At 48.3% G+C, this 12,845-nt stretch overlaps 1 protein-coding gene across 3 annotated transcripts in view; it reads right to left on the bottom strand.

The window, feature by feature from the left end:
• LOC141052533 (uncharacterized) overlaps positions 1-12,845 on the bottom strand; it is a 169,753-nt gene that overhangs the window by 21,986 nt on the left and 134,922 nt on the right. The gene's annotated exons all lie outside the window — the stretch shown is intronic.

Here is a 12,845-nt window from a genome sequence, read left to right as displayed (position 1 = left end):
TTTTTTTTCTAGTTTGTATTGGGGGTTGTGGCCCAATCTTGGGTTGTGCACCCTTATGCACTAATGTTTCCCAAATAAAGTTTCATTACAAGGTTTACTATCTTTTCCATATTTAATTTAATTAATTGCAATTTGTGTTGAGCATTCCGATACCGCAAGTATCGGGTATCAGCCGATATTAGCTGTATCGGAATTCCGATACTTAGTTCCGATACTTTTTTCATATCGAATACCGGAATCGGAAGTTCCCATAATGCTAGGAGCCCGCTCGATTTGATTCAGCCAATGGGGATCCTCAGAAGTGTGGGCACATCCTGTTAGGCATGTAGGCATGTTAACTACTGGCATGGCTGTGATTGGCTGCTGAAATGATGTCATGATGCACTATAAAAACCGCAGCAGTCGCCATTTCGGGTTCACTCTGCTGTGAATTCAGTTAGGGACAGGCTGCTGTTGAAGACTGTGAGGGACAGTTAGAAATAGCGATCATCAAACATATCTATTGCTCTACCCAGGCTACATAATCCACCACTGTAGCATTTTTGTAGCCCAGCAGCGCTGTTTTAATAGCTATCTGCAAGGGCTGTGTGAGTGCAGACCCACGCTGTGTAGTGTGTCCTGCAGGCACGTCTGCTTGTAGGCCGCCCAGCGTGTGTCTCTGCCTCATACACATTTTTCTTTTATTGCTGCTTTTTTTTCTCCTGTATAGTGTGCTTCCATACGTATCCATATACGTTGGTTGCAAACACTAAAGGAGTGGACAGCGGAGCCTTTCAGCAGCCTTTCAGTGCTATAGCCCATTTCTCTGCACTGTTTTTGGCTGTCTGATAGGTCTCTCTGTGTGTGAGTGCAGCTCACGTTGCAGTGTGTTCTACAGTCACCGCTGGTTGTAGTCCGCTCAGCGTGCGTCACTGCCTCATACATAGTCCTTTTTTTGCAGCAAATTTAGCCAGATTTTTGCTCCTATATTAGTGTGCTTCCATCCGCATCCATTGTCATTGGTTGGTTGCAAACACTATATAGGATTAGATAGAGGAGAGGAGCCTTTTTGCTGGCTTGTGCCCTTCAGGGCCAGCCAGACTAGTATCACCCTATTTTTTGGAGCCTCATCAATTGCATTGTAGGTTAGCTTCCTGCATTGTAATCGCTCCAAAAAGTTTGTGATACTATAGCTTTCAAACTTTGGTCACATCCTTTTCTTTTTCCCCAAAAAAAAAAAAGGAAATAAAGTTCACCAAACACTCCACTTTACAGTTGTGTAGGCCACATTAGATCATATTAAAGTGTAGTACACACACTCTTGGCCAAACTAGTGTTTCTTATACTGGTTAGCAGGTGTTCAGGAATAAGAACACTCAGTCACCCCTTTTTTACTTTTCTGCCTATCTTTATCAGTCTACCAAGATGAAGAAGGCAGGGAGTAAGGCACGTGGTCGTGGCCGTGGAGTTTCAGCAGTGAGAGGACGGGGGGATTCAGCAGGGAGAGGATGTGGGGATTCGGTGTCTGCTGCGGCCACCAGTCACCCGGCATCCCCCACTTTTACCAGGCAACAGTCCTTCATGCGCAGCTTTGTAGGACCTCGCCGTACCCCACTGCTGCGTGACGAACAAATTGAAGCCGTTGTCAGATGGATGGCAGCTAACGCATCCACTTCAATGACTTACGTATCCTCCCAGGGCCAGAGCACTGAAGAGCAACCATCTGTCTCTTCACCACCTGCCAAATTGCCCAGGCAGTCTGAGAGCCCTGGACAGGAGCCATCTCAATCTTTACTTCTGTTCTCAGAATCTGTTGGCTTGGAAAGAGGTGGCCAGCCAAGCAGCATTCTAGAGCGTGAAGAAGAGGGAGTATGCAGTGATGCGCAACTGCTTTGTCCCTCTGAATCTGAAGAGGCAGGTGGGCCAGTGCCTATTGTCAGCACACCTCAGTGCTCATCTGATGATGATGAGACTCAGTTGCCAATTTCTGGTGCGTACGGTGCTGGCGAGACAACCCAGGACCAGCCGGTGCTTGAAGAGGGGAGTGGAGATGATGAGGTCCTTGACCCATCATGGCGTCAGCCACAGGAAGGTGGTGGGAGCAGCTCTGAGGAAGAGATTCCCCGAACGGCCAAAAGAGGAGGGAGAGGGCGGGGGCAGACTTGGTTGCCTGTAGCCTCCACTTTGGCACCCGTGAGGAGCAATCCTCTTCCAAAACAGAAAACGGGCGCTCCCAGGACTTGCAGTGAGTGGTCTTTTTTGACACAGTTGCAGATGACATTTGCTTTGTCAAATGAAAGCTGTGTCATCAGAAAGTTAAACGAGGGAAAAATGTGAGCAACCTCAATACCACAAATATGTGGAAACATGTGCGTACCAAGCACGAGGTGGAGTTACACAGACACACTGAAGATGTAGGCCAACCTTCAGCAGCACCTACCACCTCTTCAGCTCGTGTTGGGGCCTCTTCCTCCAGCTTACACACAGCTGGTTCGGCTTCCTCACTGGAACGCCATGGAAGAACCTCTGACACTGTTGTCCAGAGACCCAGTGAAATTCCACCCACTGAACCATGTTCTCAGTCATCAGTACACTCCCAGGCCACTCACCAGCAATCGGTAGCACAGGCATGGGAGAAAAAGCGGCCATACTCGGCAAACCATCCCCGAGCACTGGCTCTGAATGCCGGAATTGCCAAACTACTGGCCCTTGAGATGCTTTCATTCAGGCTGGTGGAGACTGACACCTTCCGGAACTTGATGTCATTGGCAGTTCCACAATACAATGTGCCCAGCCGCTTTTATTTCAGCAGGAAAGCCGTCTCTGCCCTGCAAAAGCATGTGGAGGTAAAAATTAAAAATGCGCTACTAAACGCCATCAGTAGCAAGGTCCACCTGACCACCGATGCGTGGACCAGTAGCCATGGACAGGGACGATACCTTTCCCTCACTGCCCATTGGGTCAATGTTGTGGAGCCGGGTACAGATCTGGAGAGTGGCTCTGTACGTATTCTGCCAACTCCAAGGATTGCAGGAATGCAGTCTGTACATATTGAGTCCTCCTCCTACTCTAGTTCCTCGGAATCAGCACTGCATGAGCCTGTTAGGCCAGATATGAGCACAGGTGTGGCCAAACGTCAACAGGCCGTCCTTAAATTAATTTCTTTGGGGAATCGTAGCCACACAGCACAGGAGCTCTGGAATGCCATCAAGCAGGAGAGCGATGTGTGGTTTGTGCCAGCGAATCTCCAGCCTGGTTTGGTAGTGAGTGACAATGGCCGAAATCTAGTGGCAGCTCTGGGCCTAGGCAACCTCACTCACATACCATGTCTGGCACACGTGCTCAATTTGGTCGTGCAGAGCTTTCTGAGGGACTCTCCGGATCTTGATGCACTGCTGCATAAGGTTCGCCTAGAGTATCCTCACTTGCGGCGTTCCAGCATGGCAAGATCGCGCATTGCATCTCTGCAACGCCGATTCCACCTGCCAGAACATCGCATCATATGTGACCTCCCCACCAGGTGGAATTCAACGTTACATATGTTGGAGCGGTTGTGTGAGCAGCAGGCAGCAGTAATGGAGTACCAGCTGCATCAGGTGCAAACAAGTCGCACTGCGCGCCGTTCACACTTCACCACCACTGAGTGGGCCACTATGAGGGACATCTGCCAAGTTTTGCGTGCCTTCGATGACTCCACGCGGATGGCCAGTGCAGATGATGCACTAGTCAGCATGACTGTCCCCCTTATCTGTCTGCTTCAAAAAACCTTACAAGCACTAAGTGAGGAGGTTTTTGAAGAGGTCGAGGATGAGGAGTCAGAAATGCCATCTGCTTCTGGCAAGTCTGTGCAACGTGCCTCCACACAAAGGCCCAGGCAGGGGACACTTAGTGTGGAGGATGATGAGGAGTCAATGGAGGAGGAAGAACACATCTCTCCAGAGGAGGGAGGTACACAAGGCTCTAGTAGTCAGTGTGTACAGCGAGGGTGGGGTGATGCTGAGCAGGCTGAGATGCTGCCTCAAGCTGGGGACAGCGTTTCCGGTCCAGTTGGCAGTCTGCAGCACATGGTTGATTTCATGCTGCAGTGCTTGTTAAATGACCGCCGCATCGCCAACATTCTCCACACGGCAGATTATTGGGTGTACACCCTCCTAGATCCTCGCTACCGGGACAACTTACAAAGCCTCATACCACAGTTGAACCGGGAGCAAAAAATGCGGGAGTACCAAGAAACACTTGTGCAGGCCATCATGTTCTCCATTCCCCCCGCAAGTGTTGCTGGTAGTGCTTTTCAAAGCAGCCATGTGGGTAGAGGCAGTGGAGGAAGCTCTGCACAAAGCGGTAGCAGAGGCAGTGCCGCAGGACAAGGCAAGGCCAGTATGGCCCAAATGTGGAAAAGTTTTGTGGGACCGCCACAAACCATCACAGACGGCTCCAGTCAGCAGGAGGCAACGTTTCCGTCAGATGGTGACAGACTACTTGTCTTGCCCTGTTAGTGTACTCCCAGACGGCTCTTCCCCGTTCAAGTATTGGGTCTCTAAGCTGGATACATGGCCAGAGCTTAGCCAGTATGCACTGGAGGTGCTGGCTTGCCCTGCTGCCAGTGTATTATCGGAACGTGTCTTTAGTGCTGCAGGTGGTGTGGTAACAGACCGTCACACGCGACTATCCGCCGATAATGTTGACCGGCTTACTTTTCTGAAAATGAACAAGGCCTGGATCTCACCTGAATTTGCCAGTCCTCTTCCAGAATAAATAATTGGCTGGCAACAGGATCCAGGTCTCCTGTTGTGTTCATGTTTCTATGACCTGAACTTTATTTCCTGGGCTACAGCAACGCCCGTTGTTGCTCAGAAGTGCTGTCCACACAGACAAAACACTCGCTCATGTGTAAGTGGGGTTCGGTAACGTCAGCTGATCCCCTGCTGTGTGTATGGCAAAGTGTCCTGCTCCCTCCACAGTCAAACAACCTCAGATTTACACCTGGCTCCAAGTAGGCCTCGGCCTACTACCTGATTTTCCCTGGGCTCCGACACCGCCAGTTGGTGCTCAGAAGTGCTGTCCGCACAGACAAAACACTCGCTCATGTGTAAGTGGGGTTCGGTGACGTCAGCTGATCCCCTGCTGTGTGTACGGCAAACTCTACTGCTGACTACAACTTCTGACTACCTCTGATTTAATATGTTCTCTCATTTGCCCTCTGTCTCCACTCTGTTTTGAGTATTTCCTCCGGCCTACTACACCGCCTGTTTCTGCTCTCAAGTGCTGTCTGCACAATCCACACTTGTTCCTGTGTTACCTGGGTCCTGTAACATCTGCTCATCTCCAGAGGTGAGTCCGGCAATGTCTCCTGCTTTGTCTACATTCCCACTACTTGTAGTGGAAAAGTGGACAGAGCAGGAGACATTGCCTGATTCACCTCTAGGGAGAAGCTGCTGTTACAGAACCCCAGTAACACAGGAACAAGTGTGGGTTGTGCAGACGGCATTTCAGAGCAGCAACTGGCGTGGTTGGAAGCCAGAGGAAATACTCGAAACATAGTGAAGACAGAGGCCTAATTGGAGTACGTTGACAGTTAGTAGTAGTCTAGAAACAATCGAAAACTGCCACCAAGTAGGCCTCGGCCTACTACCTGATTTTCCCTGGGCTCCGACACTGCCAGTTGGTGCTCAGAAGTGCTGTCCGCACAGACAAAACAATCGCTCATGTGTAAGTGGGGTTCGGTAACGTCAGCTGATCCCCTGCTGTGTGTATGGCAAAGTGTCCTGCTCCCTCCACAGTCAAACAACCTCAGATTTACACCTGGCTCCAAGTAGGCCTCGGCCTACTACCTGATTTTCCCTGGGCTCCGACACCGCCAGTTGGTGCTCAGAAGTGCTGTCCGCACAGACAAAACACTCGCTCATGTGTAAGTGGGGTTCAGTAACGTCAGCTGATCCCCTGCTGTGTGTATGGCAAAGTGTCCTGCTCCCTTCACAGTCAAAAAACCTCAGATTTACACCTGGCTCCAAGTAGGCCTTGGCCTACTACCTGATTTTCCCTGGGCTCAGACACCGCCAGTTGGTGCTTAGAAGTGCTATCCACACAGAAAAAAACACTCGTTCATGTGAAAGTGGGGTTCGGTAACGTCAGCTGATCCCCTGCTGTGTGTACGGCAAACTCTCCTGCTGCCTACAACTTCTGACTACCTCTGATTTAATATGTTCTCTGATTTGCCCTCTGTCTCCACTCTGTTTTGAGTATTTCCTCCGGCCTACAACACCGCCTGTTTCTGCTCTCAAGTGCCGTCTGCACAATCCACACTTGTTCCTGTGTTACCTTGGTCCTGTAACATCTGCTCATCTCCCGAGGTGAGTCTGGCAATGTCTCCTGCTTAGTCTACATTCCCACTACTTGTAGTGGAAAAGTGGACAGAGCAGGAGACATTGCCTGACTCACCTCTAGGGAGAAGCTGCTGTTACAGAACCCCAGTAACACAGGAACAAGTGTGGGTTGTGCAGACGGCATTTCAGAGCAGCAACTGGCGTGGTTGGAAGCCAGAGGAAATACTCGAAACATAGTGAAGACAGAGGACTAATTGGAGTACGTTGACAGTTAGTAGTAGTCTAGAAACAATCAAAAACTGCCACAAAGTAGGCCTCGGCCTACTACCTGATTTTCCCTGGGCTCCGACACTGCCAGTTGGTGCTCAGAAGTGCTGTCCGCACAGACAAAACACTCGCTCATGTGTAAGTGGGGTTCGGTAACGTCAGCTGATCCCCTGTTGTGTGTATGGCAAAGTGTCCTGCTCCCTCCATAGTCAAACAACCTCAGATTTACACCTGGCTCCAAGTAGGCCTCGGCCTACTACCGGATTTTCCCTGGGCTCCGACACCGCCAGTTGGTGCTCAGAAGTGCTGTCCGCACAAACAAAACACTTGCTCATGTGTAAGTTGGGTTCGGTAACGTCAGCTGATCCCCTGCTGTGTGTATGGCAAAGTGTCCTGCTCCCTCCACAGTCAAACAACCTCAGATTTACACCTGGCTCCAAGTAGGCCTCGGCCTACTACCTGATTTTCCCTGGGCTCCGACACCGCCAGTTGGTGCTCAGAAGTGCTGTCCACACAGACAAAACACTCGCTCATGTGTAAGTGGGGTTCGGTAACGTCAGCTGATCCCCTGCTGTGTGTATGGCAAAGTGTCCTGCTCCCTCCACAGTCAAACAACTTCAGATTTACACCTGGCTCAAAGTAGGCCTCGGCCTACTACCTGATTTTCCCTGGGCACCGACACCACCAGTTGGTGCTCAGAAGTGCTGTCCACACAGAAAAAAACACTTGTTCATGTGAAAGTGGGGTTCGGTAACGTCAGCTGATCCCCTGCTGTGTGGAGGGCAAAGTGCTGCTGCCTCCAAATTGTAACTACTTCAGATTTAAACATTCTCTGATTTGGCCTCTGTCTCCACTCTGTCTCTAGTATTTCCCCTGACCTCCAGCACCGCCAGTTCCTGCTCACAGTTGCCGTCTGCGCATTCCACACTTGTTCCTGTGTTTCTGGTGTTCTGTTACGTGAGCAGATCCCCCAATGTGTGTCCACCACTGTCTCCTGCGCTGTCCAACTTCCCACTGCAAGCGGTGGGAATGTGGACAGAGCAGGATACAGTGGCAGACACACATCAGGGGATCTGCTGACATTACAGAACCCCAGTAACACAGGAACACGTGTGGATTGGGCAGACGGCCGCAGTACGCATAAACTGGCGGTGTTGGTGGTCACGTGAAATCCTGGAAACAGAGTGGAGACAGATGCCTAAATGGAGCACGTTGACAGTCTGTTGTAGCTCTGTTGTAGCCTACAAACAATCTATAACTGCGACCAAGTAGGCCTCGGCCTACGCCATAATTGTCCCTGGGCTCCAACAACGCCAGTTGGTGCTCGGAAGTGCTGTCCACACAGAAAAACACACTTGTTCATGTGAAAGTGGGGTTCAGTAACGTCTGCTGATCCCCTGCTGTGTGTACGGCAAACTCTCCTGCTGCCTCCAAACTCAAAATACGTCCGATTTACACCTGGCTCCTAGTATGCCTCGGCCTGCACCCTGATTGTCCCTGGGCTCCAACAACGCCAGTTGGTGCTCGGAAGTGCTGTCCACACAGAAAAAAACACTCGTTCATGTGAAAGTGGGGGTCGGTAACGTCAGCTGATCCCCTGCTGTGTGGAGGGCAAAGTGCTGCTGCCTCCAAATTGTAGCTACTTCAGATTTAAACATTCTCTGATTTGGCCTCTGTCTCCACTCTGTCTCTAGTATTTCCCCTGACCTCCAACACCGCCAGTTCCGGCTCACAGTTGCCGTCCACGCATTCCACACTTGTTCCTGTGTTCCTGGTGTTTTGTTACGTGAGCTGATCCCCCAATGTGTGTCCGGCACTGTCTCCTGCGCTGTCCACCTTCCCACTGCAAGTGGTGGGAATGTGGACAGAGCAGGAGACATTGGCAGACACACATCAGGGGATCTGCTGACATTACAGAACCCCAGTAACACAGGAACACGTGTGGATTGGGCAGACGGCTACTGTACGCATAAACTGGCGGTGTTGGTGGTCACGTGAAATCCTGGTAACAGAGTGGAGACAGATGCCTAATTGGAGCACGTTGACAGTCTGTTGTAGCCTACAAACAATCTAAAACTACCACCAAGTAGGCCTCGGCCTGCACCATGATTGTCCCTGAGTTCCAACAACGCCAGTTGGTGCTCGGCAGTGTCTCTGGCACGGGTACTCCCTGTTGCCCAGCCTGGTTCCAGCACGCCAGCTGTTTCCGGGTAGTGTCAAGGTCACTATGCCACCAATCCGTTGTCCTGTCATCTTGCGGCCGGGTTAGCCGACTCTATGGTGCCTGCAGTTTAGGTGACTCCTATGTGGGCTGCGGGAACTGGCACTGAAGGCTGGATCCGTAGTGCCAATGGGACATGGACCCCCTGTAGGACTGTGGGTTTCGGTAACTGCGGCCGGCTTGCGGCCTGGCTACTTTGCTATGGATGGGTACCTTCTGCTACCCACCCGGGTTCCAGCACTGTCAGCTGGTTCTCGCCAGAGCCTTTGGCCTAGGTGCCTGCATCTCGGTATCCGAGGTCCAGCACCGTCAGCTGGTCCTTGGTAGTGCTTTTTAGCACAGGTACCTTCTGTTTAGTAACCGTGGTCCAGCACCGTCAGTTGGTCCTCGGTAGTGCCATTGGCTCTTGTTCCTTCTGCTACCCATCCGGGTGCCAGCACTGTCAGCTGGTTCTCGCCAGAGCCTTTGGCCTAGGTGCCTCCATCTCAGTATCCGAAGTCCAGCACCGTCAGCTGGTCCTTGGTAGTGCTTTTTAGCACAGGTACCTTCTGCTTAGTAACCGTGGTCCATCACCGTCAGTTGGTCCTCGGTAGTGCCATTGGCTCCTGTTCCTTCTGCTACCCATCCGGGTTCCAGCACTGTCTGCTGGTTCTCGCCAGAGCCTTTGGCCTAGGTGCCTCCATCTCGGTATCCGAGGTCCAGCACCGTCAGCTGGTCCTTGGTAGTGCTTTTTAGCACAGGTACCTTCTGCTTAGTAACCGTGGTCCAGCACCGTCAGTTGGTCCTCGGTAGTGCCATTGGCTCTTGTTCCTTCTGCTACCCATCCGGGTTCCAGCACTGTCTGCTGGTTCTCGCCAGAGCCTTTGGCCTAGGTGCCTCCATCTCGGTATCCAAGGTCCAGCAATGTCAGCTGGTCCTTGGTAGTGGTTTCTAGCACAGGTACCTCCTGCATAGTAACCGGGGTCCAGCACCGTCAGCTGTTCCTCAGTAGTGCCATTGGCTATTGTTCCTTCTGCTGCCACTACAGGTTCCAGTACTGTCAGCTGGTTCTCGCCAGTTTCTCAGCCTTCTTGTACCTTCTGCTACATTTCCAAGATCAAGCTTTTTGAAATTGTCTTTGGTAATCCTTTTTGATCTCCATGACGATGACCCTGATGACGACGACCCTGAAGACCACACCAAAGAAGACCAGAAATATGACCCTAAATAATAAGACCAAGAGGACAAACAACATGAAGACAACCACCAAGATACAGAACAAAAGACAGAAGAACAAGAAGCAGAAGAAGCAAAAGCAGAAGAACAGAAAGCAGAAGAACATTAAGCATAAGACTAAAAATCAGCATAGAAGAAATCAAAATTATAAGCAGAAGAAGACTAAGCAGTAAATGGGAGTGAGTCCGTTCCTCCTCGTGGTGCCCCTGGAAAATGCCTGCTGCTGCAGGCCAAACTGAACGCGGACAAATCCTGTTGTAAATCTTTTGTGACAGGCAGAACGTAAGGTGTAATCTTATAACTTTTATAGATAAGTACTACAGGAATGCCTGTCACCATAAGAAAATGAAGAAAAAGAAGAAGAATAGGAAGAAGATGAAGAAATAGCATATGAAAATTAATAATAGCTGAATAAGAAGAATATGAAGAATGGAAAAAAAAAATTAATGGGAAGAAGGTGAAGAAGAAGAAGAAGAAGATGAATAAGGTGAAGAAAAAGTTGATGAAAAAAATGCTACTGCTGCGGATCATGAAGGAGAAAGTGTGGGAGAAGTACAAAAGAAGGTGAAGAGCATGGAAGTTGTGAAACATACATATCTGACTAAATATAAAAAAGTTAACATAGTCAATATCTTTTTAACTCCGAACGTCTTGAAAAAAAAATTGGAATTAATTCTATGCCATGTGATTTGAATAAACCACTATTCCTTTAATGTCTCCTCCACCTCCCACAATACATTCTACATGATTCTCATTTGTTTTCAATTATGTAGAATTAGCCAACAAGGAAATAAAGGGCTTTTTTAAATTCCGATACCGGAAGTCCCATTGACTTGAATGGGACTTCTGGTATCGGAATCGGCGATACCCGATATTTTTTTCGTATCGGGCGATACCATCCGATACAATATTTTTGGGTATCGAACGGTATCGCTCAACACTAATTGCAATAGATTTTAGTGGACGTTCAAAATTTTTTTTAACTAACTGCATTTATTACAGTGTGCTCAAACACAGTGTATGTATCTATGCTTTTAATGCTTGTAATTCTTTGAATATTTTAAATTTTAAAATTGATAATATAGATGATCATACTGTTTAAAATTTAAATTTGAGTCTGCTGAATTTTATACAAAATATAGTTTCAGCAAATAAATTTACTGCTAATCTCAATACAGTAAAGCCTCTAATTACCCTAAATAAAGGTATTTAACACTCAGAGGTCTCCAAAGGCCACCTTCATACGTTCAATTTTACGGTACATGTGGCTTCCGTTTTCATACGCACACTCATTGTATTCCATGGATCTGGGCACATATCTGTGTTTTCACACGGACCGTGTAAAAACATGTAGACATGTCATTTTCTTCTTGCCAGCACGAAAGACAATAACGAGCATGGAAAACAATAAGTACCGCACACGGACGACATCTGTATGCTGTCCATGAGACACGTACCGGAATAGAATGCAGAATGGAAATGAAAGATTTTTAGGTGTGAAAGATATAAAGATAGGTAGTGATATATATATATATATATATATATATATATATATATTATACACACAACCCTCTTGCAATAGGAAAAGCTGTATGGCAAAACAAGTGCTAGTAATATCCCAAAAGTAATAGGAATGAAAAAATAATCGTGCCAACGGAATTGAAAAGAAAAGTCTTGAGTGAGTAAAAGAAGCGCTCATTTTTGGCTTCACTAGCAGAGGGATACAGTGAGCGTCATGTTGCCACCATATTTAAAATTTCTGATGCGGCAGTCCACTACAATAATGTCAAGCAGCAGACATTGGAGACAACAAAGCTACAGACCGGCAGAGGGCGAATATGACGCTCCACTGACAAGGATGACGGTCACCTTATTCGAATGTCACTCAGCAACCGCAGGATGACATCAAGTGACCTACAAAAGGAATGGCAAATAGCAGCTGGGGTGAAATTCGTAAGGTTCTTAGAGTCAGGGCTCAAGTCATGTAAAGCTAGAAAAAAACCTTTCATCAATGAGAAGAAAAGGAGATCCAGGCTGAAGTTTGCCAAAGATCATAAGGATTCGACCATAGAGGACTGGAGTAAGGTAATATTCTCTGATGAGTCTAATTTTCAGCTTTGCCCAATGCCTTATCGTCTAATGGTTAGACGGAGACCTGGAGAGGCGTACAAGCCACAGTGTCTTGCACCCACTGTGAAATTTGGTGAACGATCGGTGATGATCTGGGGATACTTCAGCAAGGCTGGAATTGGGCAGGTTAATCTTTGCGAAGGACGTATGAATCAAGCCACATACAAGGTTGTCCTGGAAAAACAGTTGATTCCTTCTGCTCAGGCAATGTTCCCCAACTCTGAGGACTGTTTTTTTCCAGCAGAACAATGTGCCATGCCACACAGCTAGGTTAAGCAATGTGTGGATGAAGAACCACCATATCAAATCCCTGTCATGGGCAGCCCAATCTCCAGACCTGAACCCCATTGAAAACCTCTGGAATGTAATCAAGAGAAAGATGGATAGTCGCAAGCTATCAAACAGAGAAGAAAAGATTAAATTTTTGTACCAGGAGTGGCATAAGAACACCCAAAAGGAGTGTGAAAGACTGGTGGAAAGCATGCCAAGACACATGAAAGCTGTGATGAAAAATCATGGTTATTCCATAAAATGTTGATTTCTGAACTCTTCCTGAGTTAAAACATTAGTATTGTTGTTTCTAAATGATTATGAACTTGTTTTCTAAGCATTATTTGAGGTCTGCAAGCACTGCATTTTTTGTTATTATTACCATTTCTCATTTTCTGAAAATAAATACAAAATTTAGTGCTTGGAAATTCGAAGACATG

This window comes from Dendrobates tinctorius, unplaced genomic scaffold (assembly GCF_039654945.1).
Source record: "Dendrobates tinctorius isolate UK_male_01 unplaced genomic scaffold, ASM3965494v1 ptg000161l, whole genome shotgun sequence".
In the NCBI taxonomy this organism is placed as follows: Eukaryota; Metazoa; Chordata; class Amphibia; order Anura; family Dendrobatidae; genus Dendrobates; species Dendrobates tinctorius.
Note: the sequence above shows the minus strand (reverse complement) of the source record. Positions and strands in the feature narration are given on the sequence as shown.